Source organism: Protomyctophum bolini (assembly GCF_963924005.1).
Source record: "Protomyctophum bolini genome assembly, chromosome: 6".
NCBI classification, from domain to species: Eukaryota; Metazoa; Chordata; class Actinopteri; order Myctophiformes; family Myctophidae; genus Protomyctophum; species Protomyctophum bolini.
Window position 1 is genome coordinate 16,589,930 of NC_137867.1, and position 23,765 is coordinate 16,613,694.

Here is a 23,765-nt window from a genome sequence, read left to right on the forward strand (position 1 = left end):
ACACACATACAGTATGCAGGTGGCGAGCCACACGCACATTCAGACAGACTCAGGTACACACAGAGGTTGGCTCGAACACAAAGACACACAGGCAGTCTCTCTCCTCTCTCTCCTCTCTCTCTCTAACACACGCGCACGAACACACACACACACACACACACACACACACATGCAGGCACGCATGCACACCCTGCTGTTGTTGCCGTGACACTGTGGTGCTATATTTAGCCTTCCTTCTTCAGTCCACAAACCTGTGTGCTGATAATAATTGCACAGATTACCTGCGGCCATGATCACATGACATGTGACAATGAAGAGCATATAGCCAGGACCATCTGGCCTGTCTGGCCAAGCTGGGTCACACGCACGCACGCACACACACACGCACGCACGCACACCACACACCACACACCACACACCACACACACACACACACACACACACACACACCTAGCTTCTTCTGCACGCATCCGCCTGGGTCACAGCAGACTATGGGCGACCGCTGGCACTTTGGAATGGGGGTCAGATCACCATATTTTTTTACAATATACATATCCATTGGCCAATCAAATGGTTCACTGCAGCTCAACAGTCAGTGTGAGGGGTGGTCAGGAGATGTCTGTGAGCTCTGCGTTTAAAGGCTTGAAGGCCGTTGTCTGTGATGGAGTCCACTACATGTTCTGGTAGGCTGTTCCACACCTGAACAGCAGTGTGGAGAAAAGTTCTGTCCAATGTCCGTGTTTTGGAGCCTGGGGGGTCGAGAGCATGTTCTGGTGTGGCTGTGCATCGGCGGGTGTTTCGCCGTCTGGTGTAAGGTGGAGGGAGCATGTCCTGGAGGTCCCTAGGGCAGTGGGGGGTGTGCATTTTGTACAGGACTGTAGCGGCGGCAACGTGTCTTCTGTGGCTAAGGCTGTCGATGAATATCCGCCTGGGTGACATGCAGCAGACTACTGGGCGAGTGCTGGCACTTTTGCATGGGGGGTCAGATCAACATATGGAATGAATTCTGTACTGGCCATATATATGGAGCATGTGAGTGTATATAGGGTTTGATGAGGTCAGATCAACATATGGAATGTCAGAACAGGTCAGCTCCATGTATGGAGATCTAAGGGTGGCAGCGGGGGCAGTATCTTAAATGTACAGGGTTTGATGAGGGCCCAGGTAGGGCCAGGGCCTGTTGAGAACTCTTTCACCGGCGCGGCTGCACTAATAACTTTGGGGCAGGCCCGTCTAGAGTTTAAATGGACAGGTATCAGTCAAAAGGGAGACATCGAAGAGGAAAGATATGGGGAATGTCAGAACAGGTTCTGACATATGTATATGCATATATGGAGATCAGATGTAGAGTTGCTGGCCAATATTGATGCTATCAGGGATCTCCATATATGGGCTTAATTGCGACAGCAAGTCGCCTTTACTATGACATCAGGGATCTCCATCACTGATGATGTCACGTGATGTCACGAGACCTGGGCAGGGGGCACCATATAGTGCCCGACACACACTGGTGCCAGACACACATAATTCATCTTACATCTCCATATACTATCCATACATCTATTCTATCCAAACAGCTCTATTCTATCATCCATTCCTGATTCCTCTATATCTATGCTATCATCATCTGTATTCCTCCATCTCTACTCTATCCACCCATCTCTCTTCAGCTCAGCCATAAGCATGCCATCTGATCCTTTGGGCGATAGGGGACACGGCTGTCAAACACCCGTCCCCTCCACACACACACACACACACACACACACACACACACACACACACACACACACACACACACGCACGCAGGCTGCACGCACGTGCGCACCAGGCATGGACATTCACAATCAGGAGGGTCGTGTGTGTGTGTGTGTGTGTGTGTGTTTACAGGTAATTCCATTTTACCCTTAGTAAAAATGAACAGGCCCTACTCCAGATTTGACTGCACCTTACAGGAGGTTTATAGGCCTACTTTGTTGCCTGCTCATGTTGTGCACCAAAAATAGCTCAGCAGATCTGCTATTTTTGCTTGATAGCGTGCAACACAGTATAAATCAGGCATTAGCCTCTACTCTCAAGCCTTCCAGTCCCCCTAATACTCTTGCACTTTATACATAGGATACCGGTACTTTTTCCGTACTGCCTTTTAACTGCTCTCTTGTCTGTCTCGTCTACTGCACCATAACTATGCATTGTTTTGTATTATTTTTACTGATGTATTGACTTGCACTGTATCGTATTGTTTTCTTTGACCTGTGAAGCACTTTGGTACGATGAGAGTAAAATGGATTTGATTTGATGATCTAATGCAATCGCACTATTGATTAAGGGAAACAGTCGAATTGGAAATTCATCGGTTGATTGTTTGCTATCAAACCAGGTCACATTGGCTGCCTGAGTGATGTCATGAGAGAGACTGATTGAAGGAATTGGACCCATCTGGTCTAGCTGATTAGCAGAGGACAGTAGGGCTTAGTACCAAATGAGACTGCAGGATTTGTTTGGGGCTTTTGGCCTGCATGACGAAGCAGGATTATGAGCCCTTTCCTATGTTCCGTGGATTAATGTGTGTTTTAAGTTTTGTCCGCGCTCATTAAAAACTGAACCGTCAACAACAGTAACAACCACACAGTGTCTGAGACAGAGATCAGAGCTGGCCAAGAAGGACACATGCAGCTGTGTGGGTGACTGATTGAGCTTGGCAGCAAGCAACACTATGGGAGAAACATACATCTACCAAACATAAACGACACTATATCTGATTCACTGAGATAGATGAGTTCTGACTACCGTATTTTTACAGCTAAGTGCATTAGACAATTAAAGCCTAGACGAATTCTGATTGATAAGATAATATAGCAGTACAGTAGGTGGCTGTGACACTGCTGAGCAACAAAACCGCTAAGAATGTCACACCATGCGGGTCCCCCCCTGACGTCGAAATGCATTAAAAAATGTCTTCTGAAAGAATATATGTTCATGTGTGGAGTCTGCATGTTCTCCCTGTGTCCCCTAGGGTATAGGTACCCTCACAAAAAACATGCAGTAATCCTGGTCTCTAAACTGCCTCCCCCTGGCCAGCCGGGGCGCCTGATGGAGGGGAAAGGAACTGGTTGGAATAACGTGTTCCTTCCACGCGCTACGTCCAACCAGGGAAACTGCCTGTCAGGTGCAAAGGAGCAACTTGGACACTCAGGCATGAAGGAAGCATGAGTTCAAGTCCGTTGCTCTCCCCAGGTTGGCCCAGGATCACATTAGATGATTGACACAGGGGTGAAAAATGGGTTACAAAATCGTGGGATAAAAAAAAATATATATATAAAAATAATTATGTTCAAAGATTTGTGCCGCATTTTCACGATTTAAAAAAAATAGCAGACCTACAAGCTCGTAGCGCGCCACTCGGTGGCGCGCTATGAGCTTGTAGATCTGCTATTTTTCAATAGTTAAAACACCAAAAGGGGTTCCCGTACAGAATGGGTTAAGTGATAAAGAATCTCTGCGTTAGAGAGAGACGGTGATAGGGGACCTGGTGCTGAACGGTGGTGTTACAGGGATAGAGAGACGGTGATAGGGGACCTGGTGCTGAACGGTGGTGTTACAGGGATAGAGAGAGACGGTGATAGGGGACCTGGTGCTGAACGGTGGTGTTACAGGGTTAGAGAGAGACGGTGATAGGGGACCTGGTGCTGAACGGTGGTGTTACAGGGATAGAGAGAGACGGTGATAGGGGACCTGGTGCTGAACGGTGGTGTTACAGGGATAGAGAGAGACGGTGATAGGGGACCTGGTGCTGAACGGTGGTGTTACAGGGTTAGAGAGACGGTGATGGGGGACCTGGTGCTGAACGGTGGTGTTGGGTGATAGGGGACCTGGTGCTGAACGGTGGTGTTACAGGGATAGAGAGACGGTGATAGGGGACCTGGTGCTGAACGGTGGTGTTACAGGGATAGAGAGACGGTGATAGGGGACCTGGTGCTGAACGGTGGTGTTACAGGGATAGAGAGACGGTGATAGGGGACCTGGTGCTGAACGGTGGTGTTACAGGGATAGAGAGAGACGGTGATAGGGGACCTGGTGCTGAACGGTGGTGTTACAGGGATAGAGAGACGGTGATAGGGGACCTGGTGCTGAACGGTGGTGTTACAGGGTTAGAGAGAGACGGTGATAGGGGACCTGGTGCTAAACGGTGGTGTTACAGGGATAGAGAGACGGTGATAGGGGACCTGGTGCTGAACGGTGGTGTTACAGGGATAGGGGACCTGGTGCTGAACGGTGGTGTTACATGGATAGGGGACCTGGTGCTGAACGGTGGTGTTACAGGGATAGAGAGAGACGGTGATAGGGGACCTGGTGCTGAACGGTGGTGTTACAGGGATAGAGAGACAGTGATAGGGGACCTGGTGCTGAACGGTGGTGTTACAGGGATAGAGAGACAGTGATAGGGGACCTGGTGCTGAACGGTGGTGTTACAGGGTTAGAGAGAGACGGTGATAGGGGACCTGGTGCTGAACGGTGGTGTTACAGGGATAGAGACGGTGATAGGGGACCTGGTGCTGAACGGTGGTGTTACAGGGATAGAGACGGTGATAGGGGACCTGGTGCTGAACGGTGGTGTTACAGGGATAGAGAGAGACGGTGATAGGGGACCTGGTGCTGAACGGTGGTGTTACAGGGATAGAGAGAGACGGTGATAGGGGACCTGGTGCTGAACGGTGGTGTTACAGGGATAGAGACGGTGATAGGGGACCTGGTGCTGAACGGTGGTGTTACAGGGATAGAGACGGTGATAGGGGACCTGGTGCTGAACGGTGGTGTTACAGTGATAGGGGACCTGGTGCTGAATGGTGGTGTTACAGGGTTAGCGGTTAAATGTCATGTGGGGACAATTCTTTGCCGTACAAGCTCCATCGTTGCAGTTTCAAGAAAGGAAGAAAGAAATGGACAAAGACAAAAAAACTGTACAGATAAATATGTGAAATATATAAGTGCGTTGTTAAAATAGCAGCAGATGTAATAATCTAAAGGTGCATGTGTAAATATCAATGGGCCAAACGTTCCGGCTATCAGTCTTGGTGTGTGCAACCCATTACCGTTATTTATATGATGTGATTTGAACGGGTAACGCACCTTAAGTCAGAGCGCGGTGGTCACATGAAGAGTAATGTAAATATCAATTAAATTAGGCAGTTAAAAGGCAGCAGATATATAGATACAGTCTTACAGACAGTATATCTTCGCTGTCGGATGGAAACCTCATATGTCCAAAACTGTTACTTTTCAGGATTCAAATTCAAAAGCATTAAAATAGCAGATCAACAATCTCAAAATTGTTTCGTGCCCTCCAGCGTGCAGATCTGCCACTTTTGATGCTTTTTGCGACACTGTAGAGTGATCAAGGAGTTGAGATTAATTTATTCTGACCCCTGCCCGAATCTGTCCTGACCATGCAGTGACCCCTTATCCAGAATGGATAATTATTTACTTAGATGGTTCTCCGACTCAACTCTTTGATGAAAAAACACAAAAAGCAAAAGAGAAAAAGGGATATAAGATCGATAATCGGCCTGGCGACAGGCGGGCTCAGCACTTCGTTCATTTGTGTGAAGGGGTAGAGGAGAGGACTCGGCACACAGCCCTGAGGGGCTTCTGTGTGGAAGGTCAGAGGCAGTGTTGCCAGATTTAGCAAGATAAATAAGCAACCAGCTCTATGAAAACAAGCCTTGCTACTGAAAACCAGCCTTGCTACTGTGTTTTTGTTGCATGACTTGCTGTGAAGTGCACAGAGCCCCTTGGGCCTTGGGGCGATGTTTGTTGCACAATAAAGAAAAATAAACTGAAACTAAAGCCCAAAAGAAGTGACTATAATAAGCCACATGAGCACGTTAAACGGCTATTTGAAGTAGCAAGCGTGTGAGCTTGCAGATCTGCTATTTGTTTTTATCTGCAAATGTTTTTAATATTTTTCAAAACATTTGAACACAGGACCTTCTAGCTGTGATGGCGACAGCACAACCACTGGTTTACTTTAAACATTATAGGATACTGTAATAAGGGGACAACACTGGGACGCAGCACCCAGTCCCGAGGGGCTCCTGTGTGGAGGGTCTTATGTGATGATGCTCGATCTCACCAATATCATGTTGCACATGAATGGGTGCAGGTTTCTCTAGCCCTCTGAGTTTTGTGTCAAGCTTGGCAGGATGCATGCAGTGTGCTGGATGCTGAGCTGTGGCCCACAAACAGCATACACCCTGCACACATGTCTTCAACATGTCACAAACAGCATACGCCCTGCACACATGTCTTCAACATGTCACAAACAGCATACGCCCTGCACACATGTCTTCAACATGTCACAAACAGCATACGCCCTGCACACATGTCTTCAACATGTCACAAACAGCATACGCCCTGCACACATGTCTTCAACATGTCACAAACAGCATACGCCCTGCACACATGTCTTCAACATGTCACAAACAGCATACGCCCTGCACACATGTCTTCAACATGTCACAAACAGCATACGCCCTGCACACATGTCTTCAACATGTCACAAACAGCATACGCCCTGCACACATGTCTTCAACATGTCACAAACAGCATACGCCCTGCACACATGTCTTCAACATGTCACAAACAGCATACGCCCTGCACACATGTCTTCAACATGTCACAAACAGCATACGCCCTGCACACATGTCTTCAACATGTCACAAACAGCATACGCCCTGCACACATGTCTTCATCGTCACGTTCTTATCTCTCGTCTGATCGGTGAACCAATGGCACCCACCCCTCTATACCCACCCCTCTGTACCAGAACTCACACTGGCTGGGCCCTGACTAACCATCCATTAACTCACAGCTGAGACTCCCTATCTGGTGGCTGTCAAGGTCAGACGCATGCGCATGCGCACACACACACACACACACACACACACACACACACACACACACACACACACACACACACACACATACACGTTAACAATTTATTTATGTCCACACAAAGGAAATTGCATACAAGGACATAAATATTTAAGGTGCAGCAAAGTCACATCCCCAAAATCAGGCCATATATCCTCAATCATATATAAGCATGTCACCCAGCACAAGGAGTAGAGGGTATAGGCATCCCAAGTTGTCGAAACCCCCTCCAACAACCAGTCCGCGGGCATGTCCCAGGATGGACCACCGAGGGCATGTCCCAGGATGGACCACCGAGGGCATGTCCCAGGATGGACCACCGAGGGCATGTCCCAGGATGGACCACCGAGGGCATGTCCCAGGATGGACCACCGAGGGCATGTCCCAGGATGGACCACCGAGGGCATGTCCCAGGATGGACCACCGAGGGCATGTCCCAGGATGGACCACCGAGGGCATGTCCCAGGATGGACCACCGAGGGCATGTCCCAGGATGGACCACCGAGGGCATGTCCCAGGATGGACCACCGAGGGCATGTCCCAGGATGGACCACCGAGGGCATGTCCCAGGATGGACCACCGAGGGCATGTCCCAGGATGGACCACTGAGGGCATGTCCCAGGATGGACCACCGAGGGCATGTCCCAGGATGGACCACCGAGGAAACAATGATACCATTTCGCTTCTAGTGGCTCCAACCAGGATCGACTATCTTCGTAGAATATTTGATGCAAGCTTGCGATTGTGTTGAAGCACGCAGTCCACAGAGGTTGCAAATTATGCATCTTAAATCTGCACCCACTAGGCCTAACGATGGTAGTTACAACAGAGCAGTTTAAAGTCATGCCCCGCATGCACGCTGCACGCACGGACGCACGCACACACACACACACACACACACACACACACACACACACACACACACACACACTTGTTCTTCAACAATGATGCCATTTTAGTATTCAGTCATGGTCACCATGATTTGGCCTATTTTCTGGAATTGCAAAGCCATGTTTCCATTTGTCAAAGTAGGCATTGCAGATCAAATATGAATCAAAATGCTGCTAGTTTCTTGATTGCTTATTTCTCACCTCAAATGGTTCGGTGGAATAAGAAAAAGTTAATGAACAGGCAGCAATGTTTTCCTCCATTCAGTTCTAGGCATATAGAAAGTGAACACATGAATAATCTATTCCCTCACCACATACCACCATTTATGTTCTTCTATATATTGTGTTGTAGATATCCGTGAGCTATTGCTGTATAGGTTATAATGGGTCAAACACCCATTGTGACAAATGAACGGATGTACTGTGCGCACAGCAACCAAGCCATAGTAGGCTACGTCGGGTGCCAGCCACCTTGTGAGCTTGTCGATAGGCTATTTTCTGCGAAATCCTTCTCCACAATAACAGAAAATACATTAATGAGCCCTAAGGGATTCCGCTCAACCATATGGGGTTTAAGTGGTTATTTGTCCTGAAAATACATTTCAGCACAGGAGGGTTGCCTTTGCAAACCACTGTGCTATCCTATACCTCTCTCCCCTCTGTATCCCACTGATGCAATGGGAGTTCAAACCACTGTGCTATCCTATACGTACCTCTCTCCCCTCTGTATCCCACTGATGCAATGGGAGTTCTCAAATCACTCCTACTATTGTGAGAGTGGAATAATAATTCAGCAGCAGAGTTGCAAGCATCTAAAAATGCTTCCTGTACAACATTATTCTGGAAGTTTAGGAATCTTTGAATCTACTCCTGACAAGAGATAAATAGTAGTAAATAACCTGGGATTCATTTGCTTTGCCAGTTTGCATTTCCGGCAGATAGAAATGATCTGTGTTTATAACACCAAAAATCAAGAGTAAACAGTTGAAGCAACAGATACAATGTTGGAGAGGTTGCGGGGATGCAAATGTAGATCACTCACATGTTTTTTGGAAATGTCCCAAAATGGATATGTTTTGGAAAATGATACATGAGCAGATACAAAAGATATTGGGATACGAGGTGCCTATGAAGTGTGATGTTTTGTATTTAGGAAACCTGATGGGGGGTCAGATACGAGGAGAGGATAGATATTTGATAAACATTTTATTGGCGGCAGCAAAGAAAGCTATCACAAGAAAATGGGGACAGATGGAACCTCCAACACAGGAACAATGGGAGGACTTGATTCAGGAGATTCATTTTATGGAGAAACTAACACACAGTCTGAGGCTACAAGAAGAAAGAATGGAGGACAAATGGTATAAATGGACAATATTTAAGGGTATAGGGGAATGAGAGACAACTGTGGATGCCTAGAAAGATGTATGTAACTTTTTAAAACGCAATGTCGATGCCTGTTGTATTTTTTTTTTTTTTTCCGTTTTTTATTTTTTGTACGTCTGTGATGTTATATGTATTGTAAGTTTGTTTTTTCTGTCTTGTCTTGTAAAACAATAAAAATTTAAGTTAAAAAAAAAAAAAAGAAATGATCTGTGTGTGCAAGAAAATGTGTGAGTGTGTGAGTGGCTAGGATACATTAAAAAAAGATGTTACAGTCCATCTCCAGTGGGTGGGAACACAAACAGCATGGCAAACTCCATTCTCCAATCCAAAGTAGACGTGAAGGAATTATCAGCCATCTGATCGGTTTTCATTGGCTGTGTGTTGGTGCCTGTCCTGTCCCCTGTCACAGTGTTCAGTCTGTGAAGATGAGAGTCAGGGGAGAGATTCAATGATGCTCTTTTGCCCTTCTCCTCCTTTCACCTTCCCCCTAGCTGCGAAAACAGGCCAGGGAGACAGAGATGCTGATGGGAGTGAACTGACCAGATGTTTTGAGTAATACAGTGGGAAAGAGAAGTGTGTTTTCGAATAGTAATGTGTTAGTGTCTGTGCTTACATGAACATTATATCTTTATTGACAATGAGACATGTAAATATTACAGTGCACCAGCACACCATAGCCAAAAGGATCAAAACAAAATAAAGCTAAAAGCTGAGTGTGTTTGAGTGTGCGAGTGAGTGTGCAGTGCACTGCAAGCAAGATAATAGTACATTTTTTATCACATACCATCCCCTTATTTGCCCTATCTGAATGGAATGTTAAAAGGACTGAGAGGGTGATAAGCTGGACTAGGGATGCACTCACATGCACTCTACAAAACATGGGGGGGCAGAACAGCCATGAAAGAAGGCTGACCCCTCAAAAAAAAGAAGACAAAAGTATATGGGTATGTGATAAATAATTTTTAAGACGGAATTCGGGTGATCGTTTAGGAGTTTTGGTGCCCTCTGATGAGTGCTGGGCTGTTCATTTTAGGTTAAAAAAAAGCAACCATGAGAAATTTCCATTATGCTGGGGATCCATATAAACATTTCTAACATAACTTTAGGGTACTCAAAATGTCCGATTCACATTCTGGCAAGTGGACTAGTACTAGTACTATAGGCTACTTGTAATTGTGCCAACCAGGACTTTCCATGTTTATACTCGTGAGTGCAGACAAGAAATAATTGCATATAGCTCTGTTGTTGTTGCTCATGCAGAAGCTTTTATAATTCAGGTCAACAGAGGTAATATGAAGCCAATTGGCATCTTCGTTTATGTTTGGGGGCTTTTTTATTTTGTTCTTTTGCTTGTCGCTAGTTAGTTCCTCCACACGAACACAGTTTTACAGGATTATGCCTCCACTGCCAGCATACCCACCACTCATTCATCTTCTCTGTGTATTTGAGCGAGTTTCACAAAAAGCGTTCCTCTCACATTCTCTCTCTTTCTGTCACTTTTTTTGTTTTCTATTCTGTGCTGGGTGTCTTTGGAGTTGTCATCCCCTCTCACTCTGTTTTTCCATCTTTAATGAATGCTCTGTGTGTGTGTGTGTGTGTGTGTGTGTGTGTGTGTGTGTGTGTGTGTGTGTGTGTGTGTGTGTGTGTGTGTGTCGCGCGCGCGCGCTAAATTAGGTAGGTTCCATCTTAAGTCTCTAGCTGAGCTGCCCTCCATCACCCATGGGCTTTGTTTTGATCCCCCTGCCAAGCATTCTCCACAGTCATCTCATCTCAAGGGTTGTGTGTGAGTACTGTACTGTGGTGTGCGTGTACATACAGTACATACTTTACTGTATGTATGTGCTTACACATACAGGCAATGTCATGCGTGTACTGTACACAACTATGTGAGCCCTCTACAGTCAAAACTGCTCATCTTCCCTTATTGCCCCTTGCAAATGTTTCCCTCTGCTCACTATATGCAGCCCGGCCAGGGTCTGTAATGGCAGAACAAGCAATGTCTCTTTTCTCTTGTACTCAACCATCAAGACTCCCTGAGGTACAGTACACTCCTGGTGCCTGTTTCTGGTAAGGAGCCCCAGGACTTTGTCAAAGCACGAGAGAGACAGGCTGCACCCACTCTCCTCCTGCTCGCAGATAACTTCCGTCGGTTCTGAGAGCTTTGAGTTGAATGATAGTAGTTTGGAGAATAGGCAGTTCTATAATCATCGCTGCTCACCGTGCAATACAGTACATGCCATCCATATCTCGCTCCTGTCCTGTATCCCCGCCGGGTATAACAGCATCATTGGAGCCTGTCGGAGCATCTCAGCATCTCCGACTCTTTGGTTGATAATATCCACGGGAAGAAGATGTTCAGGTGATAACACAGGGAATACTGTATGCTCTTGAATGTTGTATGCTTTTTGTGTTCATGGGGAGAGATGCACATGAACCCTTGGAAGAGAAATGAGGCACATATACACACATTTATTAAATATGCTGCTATATACAGTAACTTGGATGAACGATAGTTGTACCTAACTTCAGTGTTTTAGCAGAATTATTTTTACCATATTAACAGTAAAAGATTAAATACATAATTATATCAGGTAAATTGTCGAAAGCCATGAAAAATGACATACAATAGTATGTCATCAAAAAGCATGATTTTTTTAGCTGGTTCCTGGTTGTTGTCATGCGCTGTTTTCTCCCACCGCCACCCCAGCACCAAAAGCTTTATTCTAGCCTTGGAAAGTACAGTATACTCCAGCATTGAACTGTAGGAGGAATGGGACTTGAACATGGAATCTCTGTACTGTGAGTCTGATCATTATTAGACCACTGCACCATCACTCAGACACTGTGAGTGAAGGTCTCTTTGTCATTTTGAATGTTAGCCTTCAATTAGTAAAGTTGAAACACTAGGCCACCACAATGCTTTTCCAATGGGAGTCACATGGTTTGAACAAACATTTTTGTTTGATGGGGGGGAGGGGCAGAGCACCACCAGCAATCAGCAATCAAACAAGCAAGCAATCCACATTTTGGTGGCATAGGAGCGAAATTAATTTAGTCCCTTGTTTGTTTGTGCCGAATCTGGGTTGCACATGGTTTGTTGAACTCCCTCTGGTGTTGTGGTTGTGGACGTTGACATTAAGGAAGTATTTAGACTTGGGGTACATGTTGGGCATCTTGGTGGATTAGAGAATACAAAAGATGCTGTAGCCAACTCTGTCGTCGACCCTAAGCCGTTCCAGCCAGTTTGTTTTGGGAAGTCTGGAGCCTTGTTTTAAGGGCCTTTGAGGTGCTGTGGTACCAGGAGGTGCATGCATAGTCGAAGAAAACTTGTACTATGGCCTGTTAGGGTCTTCAAGGTGTTTTTGTTGACCAGTGAGGAGATCCTGTATAGGAATCTTGTTCTTTGGTTGACTTTTTTGATTACGTTGGTGGCCATGTTATCAGCGGAAAGATTTTCCTCCAGGGTGGAACCTAGGTATACTGTAGGTAATTTCATCACACACACACACACACACGCACGCACGCACGCACGCACGGACGCACGCACGCACGCACGCATGCACACACACACACACACACACACACACACACACACACACACACACACACACACACACACACACACACACACACAAACACACACGCACAGAGAGAGTTTGAGAGCATTCATTAAAGATGGAAAAACAGAGTGAGAGGGGATGACAACTCCAAAGACACCCAGCACAGAATAGAAAACTCTCTCTCTCTCTCTGTTTCTCTGTTGATCACAGCCCTACCATTCTCTAGCTAGCACATGCACTTATGTTATGACGCATTAACCTCAAACCAACCAATGTGCAGAACACCCATAAAGGGACCTATATTCAACCCATTAATGACTCATTGTGAGCTTCTATTAATTCAGTGGGGACACATTATTTTGGACCGTTTGTGTGTGTGTGTGTGTGTGTGTGCGTGTGTGTGTGTGTGTGTGTGTGTGTGTGTGTGTGTGTGTGTGTGTGTGTGTGTGTGTGTGTGTGTGTGTGTGTGTGTGTGTGTGTGTGTGTGTGTGCCTCTGGGAGTCTCTATCCTTGTGCACTTGTATCCATTATTCAATGCTTTGTAATGCTGTTGGGGCAGCTACTCCGGAGCAGTTCTGTCATAAGAACCAGGATGTACGGTATATGTCACGAGTTAGATGCGGGCGGTATCAGCATAGGGATAGTGTTCAGTGAAGGGATGAGAGGTCATGGATTAGCATACTGCTAAGCTTGTTGTGACCGCAGATTGTAGGGCACTTCAAATGAGCACCACGGCCCAGGGCCGGCCTCCATGTGGATAAGAGAGAGAGGGTGGGGGGGCAGCTTATTGGACAGCTGCCTGGATGCCCAACTAGCTGGTTATAGCTGGCTGGCTGCTTGTTTGCTGGCTGTTTGGTTGGCTGGCTGGCTAACTGGAAGGCTGGCAGGCTGCCTGCCGCATCGGTTGCTGGCAGAGAGATGTGGGTATCAAGTACAGTACATGGATGGACAGGTCATAACATGAACTCATATAAGCCAGAAGGACTTTATATTCCCAGGCTTTATTGTAAAAGGATGTGACATTTCCACGATTACTCTATTTTTGAGGGGCGCTAGCCCCTCCTATATACAGCTTTAATGTTTGTGTTGTCTGAACAAACTGCCATTGAAAATGAATGGAGAATTTACGTCGTATGTGTCTGAGCAAATGGGGAACCCTTGGCCAATCAGGGACCACCATTGATTGATGATGATGTACGGATTGTACGCTGATGTATGATGATTAGAGCGCCCTCACTTAGTTCACACAGTTGTGATTTTTGTTTTTTCTTCCAGAGTTATACTCCATACTAGTCTCTCTGCCCTGTCTCAGTGATGCTAAACCATCCAGAGTTATACTCCATACTAGTCTCTCTGCCCTGTCTCAGTGATGCTAAACCATCCAAATTGATAGACCACATGCTAATGCTGTTGGGGAACAAACCCTGTTTCATCTTCAAAGAACATGGTCCCTACAACAAAAGACAACATTCACCATCCCCCCAAACCCATGGAGAGTGCTTGTCAAGTTGTCATAAGGGAAGTCTTAAACAACAGCTACTGTTATGGCTGCATCCTTGCTGCCAGAGGAAGTCAATGGGCGGTAGCCTGAACTGGTATTTAGCATGGTTTGACAATGACACAGTGTTGGCTGAGATGTTCCAAATGAGTCAGAAGGTACTTGGACCGACACTGTGATCTGGATGTGCTGTTTACCAAATGCAGGATGTCATCCTGGTGAACAGAAAAAGTTCAAAAAGCCCTTAACGATCAGTGACAAAATGGGGTTGGCAAGATGACAAATTGGTGATATTAACATGATACTGACATGACACCATAGAGTTATATGCTGATGTTTCTGGTTCAAAACCAGCAGGTTGCACACATCGAGTTCCTTGCTGGTGCTGGACACAACATAACAATATGAAAAGATAAAGGTCTGCACACAGCTTTGCTCCTCAGTGTTTGATTTATTTTATAACACTATCATCATTACAGGGTATGCAACATTTCGCCCATCATTGGCCTTTATCAGGTGGAATACTATGTACAAAGCAGTAGGGTTTCACTTCAGACAGACTAAAAAGTAATTTTGTAATATAAAGTAGTATATTAGTATTCAGACGGATGGGGCCTGCGAACTCACATGCTACCGTCTTCACCTGATTGATGATCAGATACCCCACGATTCACCTGAATTCACCGCTCAGCGCCCACCTTTGTGGCGGGGTGAACGCTCAACTGGCTGACAGTGCGATAAGGCCGCGTGTACGAGTCACCGCTTATAGATACCATTGTGCTCTTGTCTTGTTGGACGCGATTGAGCTGTGAACATCTGAATCTCACATCTCTGGGCCAGGACCACAATGCATGGGCGCCTCACCGCTGACTGAACAATGCAGCATTGTGAAGGCAGCGACAGGGCTCATTAGCTGCACCACATCCTCGTAATCTGATCTCTGCACAAAGTGTGACTTGTGTGGAGAGACGTGTAACTTTATGACTCACCTCTGCCTCAGGGAGGTGGGTGTCAAACTACCTGCCAAAGCAGCATGGTTCTTGATTTAAGAGTCAGGATTACTCAGAAGGCTGGGCTATTATTTGATACAGGAGACGTTAATTTGGAAATGCGACCTGTCGCTGACAGCTACTGTTGGCCAACATGATAATGTGACTCGCCTGCATTACCACAGATACTCTTTCATCAGACAATAGGTCAGTGAATCTCAACGTTTTTGATTTCAAGGACCACCATTTTATATGCATTAGCCCGCAGGCCCTATTTGATATGTTCTTTCTTGATTTTTGAGTGGTGCAACCACTCCCTTACGGAGCTATGTGTGTGGGTGCCTGCTTGGGAGCACGAAAATAGCATGCTTGTTTTTCACCACCTGTGCGCAACCTAACACAAACACACACACACGCACATATTAACTGTATGATTTCGGGTGTGCCAGTACAGTACAGTGACAGTACAGTACAGTAGAGGGTACAGTAGAGGGACCCCATGCGGTAACTCTGTCATTTCTCAACCGTTTCGGACGTGGGGTTTTATTGCCGACAGTCATGGTTCATGACCTATATGCCTGTTCAAAGTTTGCATTTTCAATTGAGTGCTATAGCGCCACCCTTTGGCCAATGGTCATGTACTTCGCGTCCTCACCGTTTGGCATAGCCCTCTTAGTGCCAAGTTTTGGCGGAAGGAGGAGATGAAAAAAAACAGGCAGAAACAATAAGGGACCAAGACATCACGTGTCTTTAGTGCTTTGTTATCATGGATGTTAGTCAGATAAAAGAGAGGAGAAACCATGATAGACCACAGAGAGAGTGGTAGCTCACAGTGTTAAGCGTCTGTCCACATGATCCAGACATTGTGGGTTCAAACCTCACTCTGCTCTTCACTCTGAAACTTTACTGAAGAAAGAAGAAGATTAAAGTCCCCGGAAATCTCAACTCATACGGCAAAGGTAGTGATGGTGGAGTGGATAGATTGCTGATACCTGGATGTTTGCACTGCAGCTCTTGCAGGTTCAACCCTCATGCCACCACCACCACCTACTGGATCCACCAAGAGACTTATAGAACAAGTAAAACAACTGAGGATAAGTAGGAATGGAGATCAGAGTTTCTAGGTGAAAGTGATTTTTTTGACGTGCCATTCTCTGCCATTGAGCCCCAAAACATTTCAAAGTAAAAGGTTCCAGCATGTGTCTCCACAGTAAGCTGAATTATAAAAAGTGTGAATGGAGGTTCTAGGTGAAAGTGACTTTTTGACGTGCCATAGAGCTGCCATTGAGCCCCATTGTAAATTTCTCAAATTTGAAAGCACTATATTTCTAAAACTATGAAACATTTCAAAGATTCCTTTTCAGGCACACATGTCCACCATAAGATGAACCTAAAGGTTTGAATGGGGTTTCTAGGTGAAAGTGATTTTTAGACGTGCCACTATCTGCCTATAAATGTCTCAAATTTGAAAGCACTATATTTCTAAAACTATGAAACATTTCAAAGATTCCTTTTCAGGCAAACCACCGTAAGATGAACCTAAATAGGTTTTTTTTTTTTTATATATATTTTTTATCCCACGATTTTGTAACCCATTTTTCACCCCTGTGTCAATCATCTACTGTGATCCTGGGCTCTACACACCCTCCGCCAACCTGGGGAGAGCAACGGACTTAACTCATGCTTCCTTCATGCTTGAGTGTCCAAGTTGCTCCTTTACACCTGACAGGGGGGAGTTTCCCTGGTTGGACGTAGCGCGTGGAAGGAACACGTTATTCCAACCAGTTCCTTTCCCCTCCATCAGGCGCCCCGGCTGGCCAGGGGGAGGCAGTTTAGAGACCAGGATTACTGCATGTTTTTGTGAGGGTCAAACCTAAATAGGTTTGAATGGGGTTTCTAGGTGTAAGTATGTAGGACTAGTAGCATGCCAAAGTTATACATTTCTCAGATTTAGTTGCAGACGGCATACTAAAAAAAAAACTGAAATCATGAAAAAACGACATAGCCTACTACCCAGCTAACATGTCCATCTGGGCCCAATTGGGTTTTGACATGGGCTATGGGCATGGGTTCCAAGTGGGCCGTGCACCCAGTTTCCACAAAGGGCCCACCCGTGTTAGCCCATATGGGCTTACGTGGGTTTCTAACTGGGTCTTAGGTGGTATCCAAATGAGCCATTTTATTTCAGAACCATGTGTGCGCCACCTGTGTTTGCCTATATGGGTTTGAATTGGGATCTGATTGGGCCTTAAGTGGGTACCAGCTGGGCGAATCATGTGACCCATTACTATCTCCTACGATCAAGGGTTAGGGTTAGGGTACTGTAGCATGCCGTTTTTCATCATTTTTGAGGACGAAAATCACTCAGACACCATGGACTATAGCCCATGGTCTGGAAGTGATTTTGTCTTTTTTTCAAATCCTCGTTTTTCATCGTTTTTGACCATGGATTATAGCCGGGTTAGGGTTAGGGTTAGGTTCCACGGGCTAATAAAGTGTCAATTCGGGGGTACTTGACAAGAAAAGGTTTGGGAACCACTGTTGTAGAGGGTCTATACTAGATGTTGATTGATAGTATTAAGTTAGTGACTTTGACAGTGTACAAATGGAATCGGTTTTCAGCAGGTCAAATGAGGTACAGAAAACCGTTTGACTCCCAGGCTGATCTCACTGGGGGAAAACTGTATGAGTTTATTTGTTTAAGAACTAACAATCAAGGGGGCACGGTGGCACAGTTGGTAGTGCTGTCGCCTCACAGCTAGAAGGTCCTGGGTTCGATTCCCGCTCGGGACGCTGTGGGTACTGGCGGCGTGTTTCCTCCTCCGCGTCATCAGTGGCAGTGCCCATACCCGAAGGAGGGGTTGGCGAAAGGGCCTTTCTGTGTGGAGTTTGCATGTTCTCCCCGTGTCCCCTAGGGTAGATACCCTCACAAAAAATGCAGTAATCCTGGTCACTAAACTGCCTCCCCCTGGCCTGCCGGGGCGCCTGATGGAGGGGAAAGGAACTGGTTGGAATAACGTGTTCCTTCCACGCGCTACGTCCAACTAGGGAAACTCCCCCCTGTCAGGTGTAAAGGAGCAACTTCGACACTCAGGCATGAAGGAAGCATGAGTTCAAGTCCGTTGCTCTCCCCTTGTCCCCCATATATGGGGACTAGGTTATTGGAGGGTGTGTAGAGCCCAGGATCACATTAGATGATTGACACAGGGGTGAAAAATGGGTTACAAAATCGTGGGATAAAAAAAATATATATAAAAAAAAATAACTAACAATCAATTCAAAAATATATTCTGGATGTGACACTTACAAGCCGAAATAGCGCAGTTGGGAGAGCATTGGACTGAAGATCTAAACCGATATATCAAAAACCGATGGGCTATAACATAATTATGGGCTATAGCCCACGGTCCAAAATGATGAGAAACGAGGCTAACTTTTTTTTTCAAAATTTCAAAAAACATGGGCTATAACCCATCGTTTTTGTCAAATTGCGGAATTGCGGAAATTGCGGAAATGGTAATTGTGGAATTTGCGGAAATGGAAATTGCGGAAATTGCGGATTTTTTCCCCCATTTTTTTGTATAGTATGCCGTACGATATGGGCTATAACCCATCGTTTTTGTCATTTCGTCATTTTTTTCAAATCTTCAAAAATGATGAAAAACTGCGCGCTATAGTATGCCGTACGATATGGGCTATAGCCCACGGTCCAAAATGATGAGAAACGAGGCTAACTTCTTTTTTCAAAATTTCAAAAACATGGGCTATAACACATCGTTTTTGTCATTTCGTCATTTTTTTCAAATCTTCAAAAATGATGAAAAACTGCACGCTATAGTATGCCGTACGATATGGGCTATAGCCCACGGTCCAAAATGATGAGAAACGAGGCTAACTTTTTTTTTCAAAATTTCAAAAAACATGGGCTATAACCCATCGTTTTTGTCAAATTGCGGAAATGGTAATTGCGGAATTTGCGGAAATGGAAATTGCGGATTTTTTTCCCCATTTTTTCATTTTTTTCAAATCCTCAAAAATGATGAAAAACGGCGCGCTATAGTATGCCGTACGATATGGGCTATAGCCCATGGTCCAAAATGATGAGAAACGAGGCTAACTTTTTTTTTCAAAATTTCAAAAAACATGGGCTATAACCCATCGTTTTTGTCATTTCGTCATTTTTTTCAAATCTTCAAAAATGATGAAAAACTGCGCGCTATAGTATGCCGTACGATATGGGCTATATCCCACAGTCCAAAATGATGAGAAACGAGGCTAACTTTTTTTTTCAAAATTTCAAAAAACATGGGCTATAACCCATCGTTTTTGTCATTTTGTCATTTTTTTCAAATCCTCAAAAATGATGAAAAACGGTGCGCTATAGTATGCCGTACGATATGGGCTATAGCCCATGGTCCAAAATGATGAGAAACGAGGATAACTTTTTTTTTCAAAATTTCAAAAAACATGGGCTATAACCCATCGTTTTTGTCAAATTGCGGAATTGCGGAAATGGTAATTGTGGAATTTGCGGAAATGGAAATTGCGGATTTTTTTTTCCATTTTTCCATTTTTTTAAAATCCTCAAAAATGATGAAAAACGGCGCGCTATAGTATGCCGTACGATATGGGCTATAGCCCATGGTCCAAAATGATGAGAAACGAGGCTAACTTTTTTTTTCAAAATTTCAAAAAACATGGGCTATAACCCATCGTTTTTGTCATTTCGTCAATTTTTTCAAATCTTCAAAAATGATGAAAAACTGCGCGCTATAGTATTTAATTGAAAATTAAAGCTCACATGTTACCCAAATAGTTGAATACACAAAAGCTAAGGCACTGGTGTCGGACTTCTGGTTTACCGGAACGGGGTTCAACTCCCTGCAGTGCCCTGCTCAATGTGTTGTATTTACCGGAATAATTTAATGTTGCGGAGGATGAGAAACATTAGCAAACTAGAAAGGTTGCAATTTAAAAAAATTGCAGAGTGTGGTTGCCGCAGTGGCTTACATATATACCCCTCCCGCTGATATTGCCAGCCTGTTACAGTTTCGAGTCACACCTCAGATCGTGTGTAAGTAATTCGGAGGGGATTTGACCCCCGTTTGCGGCGCCCCCTGTTGATGAAAATGGAATTGCTTTTGGAACTCGGTCGAACGAACCACCCCGGACATGCGATTCAAATTTGGGATGGATTGGACATTCCGTTCGTGATTGATGGCATTTTTCGTGATATAGGCCCCTCCTACTAACTTCGGACGACGATTACGGCCGAACGATACGCACTATCGAAATTCTGAAGTTGTTTTTTTAATCGGATGGGTCCAGAGGTCACGTGTGCCGATTTCTGTGACATTTGGACAAAATCTGTAGGGGGAAAAGCTAAAAGTGTGTTTTGGACAAAATTCAAAATGGCGGAAGATCCATCATGGCGGAAAAGGGCGTGGCCTATATGGGGAGATGCGTCATGACCCAAGGAATCCAGGGTAAAAATAATTTCGATTTTACGACCTACGGTTCAAGAGTTATGAGCCAAAAGGTAAAGTGGGATGTTATAGTGCCACCATGAGGCCGACCTAAAAAAATATATTTTTAATTAATTTTAGTGATAATTAGGAAATATTCCTCCAAGTTTTGTAACTATAGTGCTTACAGTCTCAGAGGGAAAAATACTTGAATGTGTTTTTTTGCATTTCCCCATTCATGTCAATGGGGAAATTTAATTCACTAATAAATTCATATCAAATAAAATATACAACATTTCTCTTCGCACAGTACAAGCGCTCGATTCCCGATTTTTCCGGTCAATTTGACATATGGCTCAAGTGCGTACAGTCAAAACTTCTTGTTGTTGTAGGGCGCCAAACTTTGTCTTACTCCAGTTTGGAATAATAATAATAAAGTGTTACAGATACAAGAGTCTGGTTGCCCCTTTAGGGCAACCACACTAACAAGAGGTGAAAGCTGAACTGGTAACTACTAGTAACTCAACTTGGTTGAGTTTCTGTGTCTTTGTACTGTCTTGGAAAGGGGTGAAGCTTGGGGGACCAGTGTTTGCTCAGTGTGTGAGTTGGCCGTTCCTCACAGTTCACACTGTTTGTGATAGAGCCACTACCGTATTTAGTTTAGGTTTATTTTTTGTTACAGGCTTGCATGCCATATTTGCCAAACTGTGGCATTCTTTACACAAATAAGATACACCAACACCAACTTCTTGGGGAAATAAAGAACCCCAATATATGTCTGTGTCCTGTGCCCTATTTGCCTGGTTACATATAAGGCTATTATGGGCCATTAGATTGTTTTATTACTGGAAGTATATCAGTTACCTTATCCCTCTTCGCTATACCAACATTTCATTGCATATTCCATAGGATAATGTTAATTAAAATGACTCCTATATCTCTAGACTTTCCATCTACATCCCTCTCCACAACTATTAATAGACTACCTCTGTGTGTGTGTGTGTGTGTGTGTGTGTGTGTGTGTGTGTGTGTGTGTGTGTGTGTGTGTGTGAGAGTGTGTGTGTGTGTGTGTGTGTGTGTGTGTGTGTGTGTGTGTGTGTGTGTGGGGTGCACACAGCTGTGATGATCAACAGTGGATGATCCAATCACCTATTACTCTGACCAACGGACCAATGATGAATGGACTAGTTGAACAGGTGACCGGATCCAGTGGGCGTGGCTTTGGATTTAAATAGGAGCGGCCATGTTGTTTCCCAGCATGCAGTTTGGTTTGGGAGCCACTGAGCTAGGCTGCATGCTGTTTGTTCCAAGGTAAGGAGCGTTTGTTTGAGAAACACGGTTTTATCATTGAACACTGTTGTATAAACATTAGAGGATTGAACACTGTTGTATAGACATTAGAGGATTTATATGACTGTATATTGTGACACTAAATGGACAATGTCAGGAATATTTGTCCTTTTTCATACAAACAACACTGTCTGTGTTTGATGGCTGCCTCAAAGCTTTTCCAATGGGAGGAACATGGTTTGTCCAAACACTTGTGTTTCTTTGCCCCCCTCCATCAAACACAAATGTTTGGTCAAACCATGTGACTTCCATTGGCAAAGCATTGAGGTGGCCATCAAACACATGCAGAGCACAGAACATGTGTTGTGTGAATGAGGCATTGGGCCTCTATCTCACAAAAAAAAACATTTGTCTTGTCTGTGTTTAATGGCCGACCCAATGCATTTCCAATGGGAGGCACATGGTTTGACCAAACATTTGTGTTTGATAGTAGTGTTCTGTCCCCCTCCCCTCCATGAAACACAAATGTTTGGTCAAACCATGTGCCTCCCATTGGCAAAGCATTGAAGTGGCCATCAAACACAGGCAGAGCACAGAACATACGTTTGTGTGAAACATTTGTCTCGTCTGTTTTTAATGGCCGCCTCAATGCTTTTCCAATGGAAGTCATACGGTTTGACCAAACATTTGTTTGCTGGAGGGGAGGGGGACAGACACAGCCATCAAACAAATGTTTGCTCAAACCATGTGAAAAGCATTGATGATCGAGGCCTTAGAGAAGGAACAATCGCAAACAAACAAACCATGGTTCCCAACAGTGGTGGAAATTAAATCATTATACCTTTACTCAAGTGTAGTGTAGAAAATGTACTCTATTTGGAAATGTTTAACTACTAGTTACTTTGTAGATTTGTATTATTACTAAACGTACTAGCCTACATTGTTCATTTACCACTACAGCCATATTTTGGCCATTTGGCTGATCTACAAGCTCACAATGCATTGTGATGTGACACATTGTGAGCTTTTAGATCTGTTATTTTCAAAAGGCCTCAGTAGAGGATAAAGTGAAATATCCCTTTATTATATTAATTTTACAATGTATGAAATCTGGATAAAGAGTCTAATGTTTTTTTTTTTTATGTGTCTTACAGGTTAATCATGTGACCTTGGTGTCATGTGTGACCTTGGATGGGGTCATCAGGAGATGGCTGGTATTGGTAATAGAGTGTCTACTCGGTTGAGCTGAAACTTCTAACGGTGTCAACGAACGCTCTTCCTGAGATTACGAGGCGAACGGTGACGATCGGGACGTATTGTGCCATACAACCTTCGCGGCTCTATTAATACCGGCTATCTTCAACCGAGCGACGGAAGCCCCCCCATGGTACGTACCGGGATTGCATGTGGCTGTAGTAGAAACTAGGGCTGTGTCAAATCTTATTTTAATTGTTTTTGGGAGATAAACACTTTACTGAGGTTTTTAATGCGTCTTTAGTATTTCAAAGTGTCCATTATGTCATGGACACTTCCTACCCAGACTACAATTCCCATAATGCTTTGGTGCACTGATCCTTGTGGATAGGGTGAGGGCTGTCTTACTGAGACAACATGTAGTCCAGGAAGGAAGTGAGCCCAGTGTCCATGACATGTCATGGAGCCCATGGACACTTTTGTAAAATAATTATTGCCCACATAAAAAACCCAGGAAAGTGTTTCTTGTCTCCAAAACATAATTGAAATAAGCTCTGTTTGCA